Source organism: Mustela nigripes, chromosome 13, assembly GCF_022355385.1.
Source record: "Mustela nigripes isolate SB6536 chromosome 13, MUSNIG.SB6536, whole genome shotgun sequence".
NCBI lineage: Eukaryota > Metazoa > Chordata > Mammalia > Carnivora > Mustelidae > Mustela > Mustela nigripes.
Window position 1 is genome coordinate 70,789,470 of NC_081569.1, and position 15,980 is coordinate 70,805,449.

Here is a 15,980-nt window from a genome sequence, read left to right on the forward strand (position 1 = left end):
ACTATATCTATCTTTTGGAAACTTCACAATAGCCCTTGAAGTAGGTATTATTAACTTATCCCCATTTTACAGATGAGCTGAGTCTTAGAGAGGTTAAGTCACTTGTCCCTGTTTACTCAGCTAAGAATTAGAACACTTTCCTGATTTTGCTTCTCTGCAAATTGGCTTTTTCTCCTCTATATTCCTTTTTTCTCTCCTGTCCTACTTCTCTTTCCCTTCCATTTTAAAATTCATTTCCTTGTGATATGCTGGGGATGGTGCACTGGGCTGGAGATAGTAAGATAAGAAAGACCTGGTCAGGACCTTTGAGAAATGGAGAGTGTAAAGGAGACAGAGACATAAACTAACCATTTACAATGCCTGAAACAATGCTAGGACACAGCTAGATAGAAAGGGCACAAAATAAATAAATCAGTATTTATTAGACTGAATTGGCCTCGTCCCTTTCATTGTTGTATGTTACGGCTTCTCCTCTTTTCCTTCCTTGTATGTTACAGCTTCTCCTCTCCTCCTTTTCCTTCTGCTGCCTTTTTTTTTTTCTTTTTAAGATTTTTAAAAAATTTTATTTGACAGAGATCACTATTAGGCAGAGAAGCAGGCAGGGAGTGGGGAAGCAGGCTCCCCGCTGGGCAGAGAGCCTGATGAGGGGCTTGATCACAGGACCCCAGGACCAAGACCTGAGCCAAAGGCAGAGGCCTTAACCCAATGAGGCACCCAGGCGCCACCCAGGCGCCCCCAAGGTGCTGCTTCTAACTACACAGAACTCTTCTGATCCCCTATAGTGGTTATACTCTAATGTTTGATATAAATGAGACAACTTTGAGCAGAAGTCTGACATAGTTTATTGTATGCTAACTTGGAGCTTAGTTTTTCAGGAGTAGTTAGAGGAAGAATGAGGTAAATATGGATTTTTCAGAAGAAGAGAAAAGAAATTGGGAAAATTAAAAGATGCATGGAGGAAGGAATGAAGCTCCCTCTGCTTGGAAAGGAGGAGGGGAAGAGTAAGATGGAGTGATTGAAATATGATTCCTGCCTTCCTTGGAGATGGGCTGGTAACCAGCAGTACATAGGAGTGGTTAGGGACAGGGCAGCTTCTCAGCTTGCATGGTGAAGTTGGTCAGTTGGCCCTGTCCCTTGAAAAATTATCATGAGGTTGGATCATATTCTTTGGAGACCTGGACTGTACTGCCACCTCTACCTCACACCTGTCACCAATAATCCCCAGGTCCTAAGATTATCAGAACCTCTGCAAATATTTTTGATTAGCAAGTTTTTGAGTACTATTTTTGTACCTAGCACTATGAAAAACACTTTACATTGGTGACCTAATTTTAATTTTTACTATTATGTTGTGTGGTAGGTATCATTTTCTTGTACAGATGAGGAAACTGGGGAACATACAGGCCAATTAACTTTCCTGGATTCACATAGTAGTAAAACCCAGGCTTGAACCTATGACCCTAATAACGTAATAACTGCCACTCTTCTTTGGACTTTCTGACCCATCAAGGGCACTTAGTCTAAGAAATGATGAAAAAAATTTAGTTACTGCTTCTGAAAATTCTTATTTATATGTTTCATCAACTACAGACTGGGGACTCATACTGTAGTCAGTGGGAAGCCATTGAAGGATCTAGACTGAGGTATGGCATGAATAATACAGTGTTTCAAGATTGTGGAGCATGATTTAGAAAGAAATAGTCCTGGAGGTAGGGACATTGGCTAGGAGGCTATGTTGGCTAGAGAGAATCCCAAGCACAAGGAGATGCAAACTTTGTGGCAGTTGAAATGGGGTAAAAAGAGCAACTGTAAGACAAATCATAAAGAATGATGATTTAATGGGTCCATAATCATAGGAGGAAAAGATGGAGGACAATTAGAAAGTTACCGTGTTTTTGAGTCTGCATACTAATACAAGTACAGAAGTCACATGCGGTTGAGTAAGTGAACTATATAGAAAAAAATGTTGAACATGGTAATTGGTCTTCGGTAACCTAGGAGGTTTGAATTCAATGAGGATAGAGTCAACCTAGAAAGGATTAAGGAGAAGCTGGAGGGTAAGGAGGGAGATAGGGAACATGTAGAATGGTTTTCAGGCCAAGGAGAATTATGTCTTTTTCAAGGTAGCATGACGTCCCTCTCAGCTCGCCTCTGGAAAGCCTGTGAGATGGTAACCATCACCTCTCCTCTCCTGCTCATGAGATTGAAATGCAACATAAGGGTAGGGAGCTGAATTGTTTTACTCATCTCTGCATTCCCAGCCCTAGAACAGTGCCTGGTACAGAGTAGATAGATGATCAATAAATAATTGTTGATGGACTGAATAATGAATGAGCGAGAAACTGCACCCAGAATGCTGGATCTGGAATGACCACAAGTGGCAGGGGCCAGAATACGAATGCAAAAAACTAGGAGACTGAAGCTGAGGGTCAAAATGAGAGAGGATGAATTTTTTCATTGAGTCTCACGGGTGAGCATTACACAAAGGAAACAGCAGGCATTAAAGTTTTGTGACATCTGTGGTTAGGAGCATTGTTAGAAAGAGGACTCCTGTACCCGAGGCCATATTTATTGGTACCAGGGGCTTGGCATGTAGATGGGGAGAAGCCAGAAGCAGATTCCCCAGTCTGAAACTGAGAGGCCTTTAGAGGGAGAGAGACAGACTGGAAAGATATGAGCAAAATGTAAGTATAATTGTGACCCCACTTCCCCCCAAGGACCACAGAGAAAAGGTGGTGGCAGGGGTAGTGGATGGTGGTGTTTGGGCAGTGGATCTTGGCCAGTCTTAAGAAGTAAAAGATTTAATGTATTTCTTACCACTCTGTACTGGGTTTGGAGTAGGTCCAGGTGGAAACAATTTGATGTTCTATGAGTGACCAAGCATCTAGGCTCATCTTTGAGGGAGTCAGATGAACAAAGCAAGAAAGTCTCAATCAAGGTGGATTTTGCTGGGGAGCCTCAGACCAGGGTGATAGTAGTTTAGATATATAGTGGTTTTGTCAATTTAAAGGCACAGATTCAGGGGAACCAGAGAGAAAGGCATTAGTGAAGTGAAGGAGATGTAAGATGCTGGCTGGAGGCGCGCCTGGGTGGCTCAGTTGGTTAAGCAGCTGCCTTCGGCTCAGGTCATGATCCCAGCGTCCTGGGATCGAGTCCCATATCGGGCTCCTTGCACCGCAGGGAGCCTGCTTCTCCGTCTGACTCTGCCTTCCACTCTGTCTGCCTGTGCTCGCTCTCGCTTGCTCTCTCTGACAAATAAATAAAATCTTTAAAAAAAAAAAAAAAAGATGCTGGCTGGAGAGGGGATAATTGAAGGCAGAAGACCATAGAGTCATAGACTGTCATAGACAGATAGGATCTCCTATCTGTACACAAATATCTGTAGAAAATTCCAGAAAAACAGTCATATGAAGTCAGGGAGTGAATTTAGTCAGAGAACAGGGAAGAGCATTCATTGTGATCTAGAGAAGAAGTAGTTGTTTCTGTGAAAAAGAGGGGAGAGTGAGTGAGAGCCAACTAGACAGAAATTTTTTTGAAGTGAAGAGAAGGAGTATTAGGGCTTTATAACTAGAAATAGAATTTTACCTCTTTCCCCTCAAATATTATTTTTTCCTCTCCCTTCCTTTGCAGAATGAGTGTGAATAGCATGGGGCATGTACAGACTTTTCACTTGTTCCAATTCACCTCTAACACCATGCAACACGTAAGAGTGGGCCTACCGGCAACAGAGAAACCAAAGGCGTTCACATTCTGAAATTGAAACTCGAAAGGAAATCCTAATTGTAAACACCTTTCAATTTCTTGAACAACAATTCTCTTACCCTGTTTTTCAAAAAGAGAAAATTATCAGCTTCCCACAAAACAGTATTTCTAAGTGTAACAATAAACAAAGGTTAAACACATGTATTTCTGTTACATGTGCATGCACGTGCATGCACACACACACACACATACACACACACACACACAATCTGTAGTCCTGTGCTTTTGCCAAACAAAAAAAGTTCAACAGTTAAACAAATATGAACAGTAATCCTGAGGTGGATTTAGCATCTTTGCTTATACCAAAGGAGAACTATATAGGTAGTGTAAAGGACTAATTGTACATCCCCACAAAAACTCAGACAGCTAGACTTTAAAGGCTCCATAAAGTGGATGGCAGTAGATATGTACACAGGCACATCAGGGACAAAAGTCTCCCCCCGACAAGAAGACCAAGCTGGCAGGGTTTACCTGGTGCCTAATTGAGGACAGTAATGAGTGTAAAGGGTAAATGTATTGATGGGGTGGGTGTAGGGTGGATCATCAAATTGGCAGCGTCAATGCCTGCTCTGTGCAAGGAGTTAGATATTCCGATGTAATCGTTACAACAACGCCATGAAGCCATTCGGAAATTTTAGGTAAGATTCAGTGTGCTTGAGTAACTTGCATGAGTTCATATGGCTTCAAAATGGAGGAACAACATCTTGCACTGTGGGTTTTTGCTCCCAGAGTTCAAGCTCTTTCCTCCTTACTGTGCTGCTCCATGCCTCTGGCCATGCCTTTGGCTTGACCTCCAGGGATGTGGGAACTGACACTTTAAAAACATGTCCTAGTCTTTCCCACTTTTGTTCATTTGGCTATTTCTCCCCTTCAAATTAGTTTTTCAGCTTAATTCATTTTGGCTTTGGGGCTTTTTATAATACCACTTTCTCCCTACTTTGCTTAGAAATTGTATTCCATTTGATATTTTCTGACCTTACACTTGGGTGGAGGAATAATAGAGTATTTTACACAGGAATGAATTGTGATGTCGTAGGTGAATGTGTGGGAGCTCATAAATCAACAGCGATCTCGGGGGACCACGGAGGGCCTCCTGGCCCTGGCCAGTGCTCTTTAGACCTCTTTATGCTAATAAAACAGAGATTTCTCTCTGAAGGGCTCCACCTTTGCAAATGACACTCATAATAAGCTTGGGCCAGTGCTACAGTGATAGGCTGTTTACCTGCTGGTAACTGGTAATTTAGCTCATCTCCTCCTTTTGGTGAATTAATGAGTAGAATTTTGTCCAAGTAAACTGAATTTGTCTATCTAACATCCTGTAGAGGGCCATGGACAACGATAATGTTTTCCAAGTATATCCTTACTGAAAATACAAATGTGTGAAGACATAAAATTTATTCATTTCCAGGTTTCTAGATGAGTTACTGAGTTTCTTTGAAGAGCCTTCGTTATATATTTAGCCACTTGATAAGTGAGAAATGGGGCAGCTTTTTAACACGACAAAGAATGGATTAACTTGATTCCTTGCTTAGTATTATGACATTGAATAATAAATGTTAGTGGAGGACTAGCGTGATCATTTAAAACTCACTTATTTTAGTCTATATAGTGCTAATATGGACATATTGTTATATGGCTTGAGGCAGAAGGGAGGAAAAGAATGCTGCTTTTCTAAACTAATGATCACAAATAGGGATTTTTGTAAAAAGTGATGATAGTATGTTAACGTAGTGTAGAATTATGGAGATATTAAAATAACTGAGAAAATATTTAGAAATAAGGAAAATTTGTATGATATGTACATAGTGAATAAAAGTAGAACAACAAATTGTATGTGTTGTTGTATGTGTTCTCTGCTGAAATATATGTTTTCATTTTCACACATTTGCATATTACGTTTTCTTTTTCCCTGTACCATGCAGTGCATACTTGGCTACTAAGCTCTGTTTTACATTGCCCTCTACCTTTCATGAGGGCAGGGTTTTTTTGTTTGTTTTGTTTGTTCATTTTTTACATAGGCATTTTTTACATGGAAGCATCTTGAGTTTAGGAATCATCCCAGAGGTTTCTTATTTATTCTAGGGATATGGCACGCAATGTAACTTGTACATGTTAAATATTGGTGAATTCAACTGCTTCCAAACAATCCATCTGTTTTCAAAGACATTTAACTGGTCTTTGTAACTTTTAATTTTCTTTTTATAACTCAGTGCCTGGAGTATAGTTGATTACATTACATGGAGTTCAGGACATGCTATCAGCATTAGCCCATAAAGGCTCTGTTGGTTTTTTATTTTATGATTTATTTCTCCTGTATCAATTACCTCCAATATTAATTCTACACCATTCCACAGACAACCACTCTTCAATTTTTAATGTTTGCCATTCTAAGCCACCTTTCATATGTTTATTTACATAGAGTAGTATATGTATTACTGTTTTGTGTATGAATTTTTAAGTTTCCTCCATGTGTTTTCATGGTTTGATAGCTCTTTTCCTTTTAGGACTGAATAATATTCCGTTGTCGGAATATACCACATTTTGTTTACCCATTTATCTACTAAAGGAGATCTTGGTTGCTTCCAAGTTTTGGCAATTATCAATAAAGCTGCTATAAACATCTGTGTGCGGGTGTATGTGGACATGTTTCCAGCTTCTTTGGGTGAATACCAAGATTTGTAATTATTTATAAGAGAATTCTTAGTTTGTAAGAAACCGTCAACTGTCTTCTAAAGTGGATGTCCCATTTTTGCATCTCCACCAGCAATGTATGATAGTTCCTGTGCTCCGCATCTTTGTCAGCATTAGGGGTTTTCAGTGTTCTGGATTCTAATAGATACGTAGTGGTATCTTGTTGTTTTAGTTTGTATTTCCCTGATGACTTATGAGGAGCTTCTTTTCATATGCTTATTTGCCATCTACATCTTCTTTGGTAAGGTATTTGTTATGATCTTTGGCCCATTGTTTAATTGAACTGTTTGTTTTCTCATTGTTCGGTTTTAATATATTCACATATTTCATATATTTTGAATGATGATCTGGTTTCAGATGCATTTCTTGCAAATATTTTCTCCCAGTTTGTGACTTGCCTTCTTGTTTTTTTGACATTGTCTTTCACAGAGAAGACATTTTTAATTTTAATTCCAGACAGTTTTAATGAAACCTAGCTTATTAATTATTTATTTCTTTGGCTGAGGATCTAAAGGACTCTCCATACCCAAGATCATCTAGGTTTTCTCCCATCTTTTGGGAATTGTATTTTCCATTTAAGTCTATGATCCATTTTGAGTTAATATTGGTGAAGGATGTAAGATCTGTCTCTAGGTTAATTTTTTTGCAGTTTTGTAGTTTTCCTCATACAGAGCTTGTACATGTTTTGTTAGATTTATACTCAACTATTTTTTGGATGCTAATGTAAATGATACTGTGTTTTAATATCTTAATCTATTTGTTTACTGTTGGTTTATAGGAAAGTAAATGACTTCTCCATATTAACCTTGTATCCTACAATTTTGCTATGATTGCTTATTAGTTCCAGGAGATTTCTGCCAGTACTTTTGGATTTTCCACAAAGATGATTATGTCATCTGTTAACAAATTGTTTTATGTGTTTCTTCCCAATCTGTATACATTTTATTTCATTTTCTCACCTTACTGCATTAGTAATGACTTCCAGTATGATGTTGAAAAGAAGTGGTGAGAAGGGACATCCTTACCTTGTACTTGATCTTAGTAGGAAAGCCTCAAGTTTCACATCATTAAGTATGTTGGCTATATTCTTAATCAAATTAAGAAAGTTTCCTTCCATTTCTAGTTAACTGAGAGTTGTTATCCTGAATGAGTGCTGGATTTTGTTAAACGCTTTTTCTGCCATGTTAACTTTTAACTACATCTTCCATGTGTGTTTTATCATTACAGGTTGTGTCAACTTAGACTGTTTATCATTACAGGTTGTGTCAACTTAGAGTGTTTAGTCAAACACTCCATAGACACATGGCTAGTGGCTACCATATTGGACAGTGCAGCTACAATACATAAGCTTTTTGTCTGTCTTGTTTAGTGCTACCTTCCTAATGCCAAGAGTAAGGCTATTCTCCTAATAGCCACTAAACCAAAACTTTTATTAAATAAATGAATGTTGCTTTCCCAGTTGTGTCTTCACCATTTTATACTTCCAGCAGAAATGTATAAGGCTTCCCATTTCCTATTTTCTAATTTTTGTCAGTCTACTAGGTAAAAATGTGGCATTCGTTTTCATTTGAATTTCTCTGATTATTAGTAAAGTAGAACATTCTTTCATGAAACAAACATGTATTTTGACCATTTTTCTATAGCGTTTCCTATCTTTTGGGTGGTTGGGGAGTCTTATTTGTTCTTGTTTGTTATCTATTCCAGATGTTAATTCTGCCTCATGTAGAGACATTGTAAGATTTTTCTGTAAGTCTCCTGTTAAACATGTCAATAGTGTGAACAAAAGTGCTCATCTTGAATGCAGGGAGTCCAGCAATTCTTCCCTTCATGGCCGTGTTCTTGTTTTGTTGAATATTCTCCTATATGTTCTACTAACTTTACCATTTTGTCTTTATCATTTAGGTCTTTACTCCACGTGGGATTTATTTTTGTGTGCACTCTAAAACAATGATCCAACTTTATATTTTTTAATAAGGCTGAGTCAATTATTCCAATTCCATTTACTAGGTAGTCCATCTGTTTTCCCACTGATTTTTGATGCCTTTTCTAATATCTGGCAAGTTTCCATATAGACCACATAGATATGGCTCGATTTCTGAGCTCTCCATTTTTTAAGACAATTTTTTGGATCTTTTTGCAATAATAATACTCTAATATAATACTAATATTGTGTCATTACTCTAATATCTGATAGTGTAATGTTTCACCCCTTCCTCTTCTTTTTCAAAAATTTATTTGTGGATTCTTATTTGTCTATATAAATTTCAGATTTAAAAAAAATTCTTTACCTTTTCCCTGTATTCTTTCAGAATATTGACTGGGGTTACATTAAATTTGTAAGTGAATCTAGACAAAATTGATATTTTAACAATGTGAAAATTATCCCATCCATTAAGATGATATATATCCGCCCTTTACAGAGATTTTCTTTTATCACAAAAGTTGGTGCATTCTTGGTTAGGTTAATTCCTAGATTCATCACTGTAATGGTTATTTTGATAGCTTATTTTCTTTTGCATCTTCTAATTAGCTTTTGCTGATAGAGAAGTTTCTGATTTTTATGTACTCATCTTGTATACAGCAGCCTAGATGAAATTTTTGACTAGTTTTAGTAGTTTATTCTCTTGGGTTTTCTGTGTGAAAAATTGTATCATCTGCAAATAAAAACTGTCTTTTTCTTCCTCTCTCTCCTCCACTCCCTCCCTCCTTCCCTTCCCTTTTCTTTCTTTCTTCCTCTCTCTCGCTCTCTCTCTTTCTTTTTCTCTCTCCCTCTGTCTCTTTCTCCTATCATTGAATTGTCCACTAACCAGCAGAACTTGGTTGAGCTGTAACTGTAATCACTGGCATTGCTGTGATTTTTCTCTTTTGGCTCATGATTTTTGATATTGAAGGAATAAAATATTATATTTATTTAAATGTGTTTTCTGAAAAAGAGAGAGAGAGCAAGAGAGTGAGTGAGCAGGAGGGTGCAGAAAGAGAAGGAGAATCTTAAGCAGGCTCTGCCCTTAGCGTGGAGTCGGACATGAGGCTCAGTCTCATGACTTTGGGATCATGACCTGATCCAAAATCAAGAGTCGCGCTCTTAACTGACTGAGCCACCCGGGTACTCCAGGAATAAATTATGTTTAATAATGATGTGTTACAAATAATACATTGTTGGTTTTAGTTAACTAATGTTTTATTTAGGTTTTGGCATCTATAATTGGTCAGTAATTTTTCTCTTTTTTAAATAACACTCTTTTGGTTATAGCTTGAAGGCATTATTTATAAAATGAGTTAGATAACCTTCCTTTTGCTATTTTCTGTAAAAATTTGTGTAAGATAAATATTATTTGCTTTGTTGCAACACATTTGTTAAATAATATCAGGGTTTTTTTTTCTTCTTTTAATATACCCTATTTTGTGAATTTTTAAAAATTTTAATTGACATTTAGTTAACATACATTATATTAATTTCAGGTGTACAGTGTAGTGATTTGACAATTCTATACTTCACAAAATTTTTACCATGGTAAGTATATTACTATCACTATAAAACGTTATTAAAATATTATTTTGTCCCTATGCTGTACTTTTTATTACTGAGACTTATTTATTTTAACTAGAAGTTTGTACCTCTTTCCTCTTCACCTATTTTACCAGTCCTTCCACCCAACTCCTCTCTGGCAACCACCAGTTCATTCTCTGTTTTTTTGAGTCTGCTCCTGTTTGTTTTTTCGCTTGTTCTTTTGCTTTTTAGATTCCACACATTAGTGAAGTCTTGTAATGTGTAAGGGAGAGATGGTAGTAGAGGAAAGATTCTGATGGCTGATTTTAGGTTCTTTATTGGCAATTCCATGTATTTTATGTATTCCTGTATTAACTCTGATATTTTTCTAATTCTATTAAAAATTTATCCATTTCATCCAATTTGTCAAATTTTCTAGCAAGCATTTGTTAATAACATTCTTCTGTTTCCTTTTTTAATGTTTGAATTTGTGTATTTGCTCCCTCTTTCTTTCTCTTTTTCTTCTTTTGATCAATCTCACTAGCATCATGTATGTCTTATCAGTTTTTTCAATGAACCATTTTGGGAAATTTGTTAATGACCTTTAATGTTTTCTTTCTTTATTTCACTGATTTTAGGCTTATCTTTACTATTCTCTTTCTCTCTCTCTCTCTTTTTTTTTTTTTTTGAGTTTGTTCTGTTGCTGTGTTTTTCCTCAGGTTTTTAAGTTAAATGATTCTCATTTATTTTCGTTCCTTCTGGCTTTCTATATAAATATAATTAAGACTCTAAATCTCCCACATAGAATTGCTTAAACAGCAAGCAATACATTTTGGTGTTTAATGCTTTTATGTACCTCATAATTTTCCTGGTCATTTCCTCTTTATCATATGGATTATTTAACAATATGTATTTAGGTTTCTAGACAAAAAAAATCTAAGGTATGATTTTTTTTTTTTATAAATGCCTTATTTTATTTCATTGTGATTTACTACATGATCAATTTTTGTGAGATTTGCTTTTAATGAAGGTTTATTCTATGCCCATTGGTTATAAGGCTTATATATTTAGGTCAAAATTATTTATCATTTTATTTCATCTTTGATCTACTAGCTCCTGACAGGGGCAATTTATCTATTTCTTCTGTGATTCTGTTAATTGTTTTATCTATTTTGAGGCTATGCTATGAATATCTATTTACACATGATTGTTATATATTCCTGTTATGTTATTCTTCTACTACTATGTAATGATCAGTTTTCTTCTTTATAATTTTTTTCTTATTAACCCTATTTTGTCTGATATCAAAAATAGCTATTTTTGGTTTACTTTTGGTTTTTATTTATATAGCATATACTTTTCACTTTATTTTCAACTTTTTTTTCATACATGTTTAAAAACTCTTTTTATAGACAATATATATTCTTAAGATTTTGGCTTTTGATTGGTAAGCCTAAGCCATTTTCATTTATTATGATAATTTTTAAAATTCTGCTCATGTAGTTTCATGTTTTCTGTTTATGATGCTTTTTTAATTTGATTTTTATTTGTTTTTTTAAGATTTTATTTATTTATCAGAGAGAGAGAAAGAGAGAGAGAGAGGAGAGAGAGCACAAGCAGAAGGAGTGGCAGGCAGAGAGAGAAGCAGCCTCCCTGCTGAGCAAGGAGCCAGATGTGGGACTCCATCCTAGGATCTTAGGATCATGACCTGAGTCCAAGGCAGACACATAAGTGACTGAGCCACCTAGGCATCCCTTGATTTTTATTTTTTTAACTTTCCCTCACATAGTCATTTTTTCTCATTCATTGGATTGGTTGAAATTTATTTTGCTGGTTTGCTGGTTATTATGCTATGAACTCATACACTGAACTCTCTATCCTAGAAAGTATATATTTATATCAAAAGTTGGATTGGTTCTCTGTTTTTTTTCTTGCTTTTGTGTTTTTTATAGTCTTCTTAATCTTTCTCTGTAATGTACATTTTATTTTATTTATTTTTTTTAAAGATTTTATTTATTTATTTGACAGAGAGAGAGATCACAAATAGGCAGAGAGACAGACAGAGAGAGAGATGAGGAGAAGCAGGCTCCCTGCTGAGCAGAGAGCCCAATGCGGGACTCGATCCCAGGCCCCTGGGATCATGACCTGAGCCGAAGGCAGAGGCTTAACCCACTGAGCCACCCAGGCGTCCCTGTAATGTACATTTTAACCTCTTTTCTGTTCCATGAGTTTTGTTTCTTCTGATACAGCTTACTTCATCCATTGGTTGCCTCTTTTTCATAGTCCTCATGTTTCTAATACTTTTGTAATGTTTCCATTTAATCTTATTTTTATCCTTTTGTGATGTCAACTAACTTGACTGATACGTGTCCTCTTGGAAGATGCACAAAAACCTTAGGCTGCAGTCCTTTGTGTGAACTTAGAAGGTCATAGGTGTGCTTTAAGGAGGAGAGACTCAAGTGTTCCTGTCCAGATTCAGCCACTCTTCTATTTTTTGCTGCAGGCATTTCTCTTTTCTACCAGTAGACCACTGTGAAGGGATGAAATACGAAAATGGAGGAAGGAAGCTACCCTGCTGACTTGCTGATACATCTACTTCAGTCATCAAAGCACTGAGAGAGTGAGTGGTGATCACTACAGTCTGATGAGTGTATTCATGCTCATGTAGGTGTGGGTTTTGTTGTTTTGTTTTGAACAGAGTGTTTTTCACCAGTCTTTGAATCTCTAAGTATCTCCTTTCTGCTGTAGACTTAACAAAGCAAGATAGGGAGTTGTAGTGTAGCATCGTAGAACAGTAATTAGACTCTGGTCAGAAAAGCCAGGTTCTAGTTTCCTATGTGCTATGGGCAAGCCACTTGATCTCTCTCGAGAAGCATTTCTACAGCAATTAGTCTTGAAAGATGCTATACACATACAGGTCTGTGGTCCTATATACTCTTTCCTTTTCTCCACCTCAAGATTTCTAACTCACATGAGCCCTTCTATCTGAGGATAGAAGCCTGTTGAACTTGTTTGATCTAGGGTTTCCTAAATTTTTTTGACCTCAGAATCCTGTACCTAAGGATAGCATATTAGATCCTGGGCAAATGTTGTCTGGGAACAACTTTAGGAACTGTTATTTTATAAACTCAACTTTTCTCATCTATGAAAATTAGGCTATATAAGCTGCATATTGTTCCTGTTGATTATTCTGTGTCATTTTTCCCATGCCCATTCCATTTTTTCTCTTGCCATGTTCTTCCTTATTTTAATATCCCAGTTCTTCAGGTATTAATAGGTGAATAGATGGCTTATGGTACCAGCCTCTTCTTCTGCATTGACGACATATTAATTGGGTGGGGTTCTGAGTATCAGATCCAACCCAAAGGAGTGATTTGCTAATGGCGAGGTTTCAGGCACTGTGACAAACGTTTTCTGGATCCACTGGGCATTCTTATTGCCCCTCCAATTATGTCATCTCTTTAGCCACCTCTTCATAACACCCGCACTATTTTGCTCTAAGTGAAGAGGCAGAGAGTTAGCAGCCTCCAGTTAGCAATCCTTTCTTTGAACCACTTAATGGATATAGAAGCTCAACTTTACAAGAGGAACAGTTGTTATTCGCTCGCCTAGATAATGATTTCTTTATCCAAAATGTCCTCTTTGTATCTTCATGACAATAAAATTGGGAAAATGGATTTTTTTAAAAGTAATTACACAATTGAACATGTGATAAATCCACTTAATAGGCAAGAATTATCTGCTTTGGCTGCCTTCACAGCCCAAAATCACAAAGTAATTCACAACTCATTCAGTGGAATTCAGCTTTATCTCCTAACATGGGACTTAAAATGAGACAAACTTAAAAAAAACCTGCATGCCTTTGTCATGAGAGATGGCCACGAGGACTTTTGAGAGATCAAGTGCTCTTCTTTATCAAACCTAGTGTCACAGCACAGGAAGTGAGATCCACTGTCCCTCGCTATGACATCTGCACCCCTTAGTAAGTGCTTGAGGACCTGGAGTCCGTTGTTGCTGAACCCTGTTATGCCAAGAAGATAAGGAGGGCCCTTGGTAGATGGACCCCTTGGATTCCATACCTGAGTGAATTACAGCTTTTCATTAGTCTGTCAGGCTTCCATCCAAAATCAGTTTCTTTAACCATCGATTGTGTTGACCTGTTCCTCAGCAAAGTAAGTTATCTTTGTTTTCAGTATGATGGAGGAAAAACTTATTTCTTTTGATCAGAAAGTAGTGTCCCACAGGGAAAGCAGATAGATGTTGGAATCTGAAGGGAGTACACTTCTGACACAGGAATATAGTTTGCTTACCAAAGTTGTATAGTAGCTGTTAGGACCACCAATTTGTTGTTCTGTTAAAATAGCTCCATCTTTATACATTAAGAAATATGTTTACCATAACACATTAACCACGTGTAGCACAATGATTAAGAGGATGGGTTTTGAAGAAAAACAGATTTGGGGCTTAATCCTCATTCTGTCTGCAATAGGTTACATTCCCATGGAATGTGACTCTGAGACAAGAGTTTCACAAGCAAGATGTTTACAGGGATTGCCTTTGAGATCAACACTGTAGAAGAGAGGGGAGGGAAGTAGGAATGGTCAAAGAAAGAAGCTGCACTGTGGCCCAATTTTGTTAACCCATAAGGAATCCCAGAGCTAGCATGGCCCTTCAGAATTGTCTAGAAATGTCTGGGTCAAGGTGGCCAGACCTTTACTCTCCATTGATCATTCAAGGGTGGCACTGTCCTGGGAAGAGGTCTGACCTTGAAGCAGGCTGCTTTCTGCAGCTGAGGCTGTATGCTATCATCAGAAGGGAATCTGGGTGGTTTATCACAGTACCAACAAACCATTATGTTTCTGTTGGGAGAATCTTTGAGCTACTAAACTGCTGGGGACCTCAGTGTGCTTTTAGTAAAATGGAGATAATAATATAAGAATGTAATTAATTCTTGTTCATTAATGAATTTGGAGTACAAAGCATATAGCAAAGTCTGTCAAATAGTAAGTACTCAAGAAATGTTGATGATAATGATGATGGTTACATTAAAATGTTATGCTTCTGAGTATTAGATAATAGAACTTGATCTTTGATTTCTCTTTTGGTCTCAAATTAATTATTCTTTTATCATTGTATTTATGTTTTTATATTAAGTTATCTCAAATCCTTGTTTTGGAAGCAGACAGGGTATAAATCAGACAGTGTAAACTATTCTTAGTAATAGAGGTACAATAGAATAATACTTGATATACTATATTAAACTTATATTTTTTTATCCTCTATAATTCCTTTATTTTCTGACCCTCCTCCCACATAAGCAGCAGCTAGAGCATTCCTGGGCTTATTGCTTCAGGAGGGATGACGTAGTTGAATAAAAGCCAAATTCTTGTTTTTTGAGTTGCAAAAGCTGAGGTCCTGGCATAAATAATAGATTTAGGAGACTAAGTGATCAGTCAGTGCCCATTTGTCCCAGCCTAGAGGAAATGAAGATTCTCTAGGAGGGAGAAGAAACAGAGTGGAGTTCAGATGCTGGTGGACCCTTGGGAAAGGCTTGTATCCTGACATTCCTTTCAGGACTTGGCTGGGGGAGGGATGTGTCTGAGTTAGTTACTGTGTATAGGCCACAAACCTACAGATACGTTCCCATCACTCCCGAAAGTGATGGGATCAAAGTCCAAGACCTAAGGTGGTACAGAGAAAAGGAGCTTTAAATATTATCTTTATAAAATAATCAGAAATTTGACCAAATATATACATATTATTTCCCAAAATACATCATGAGAGAAACTTAATCCTTAAAGACCACAAGACTCATTAGCATATTAAAGGTTCTGAGAAAATCTGTAGTTACTTAGGTCATTTCACTATGCTTAACCAGTTCTTGCCAAACTTCTTTTCAATAAAATTCTTCAGTTGTATTCATAGCTTAGGATGTTCTCGTATAGAATTGTATATAAAACACCATCCAAGTTCTTTTCCAAGTTATGTGGATTTATAAAATCCTTAAAAAATGATCTAATCTAGATCATTCAAACAATCT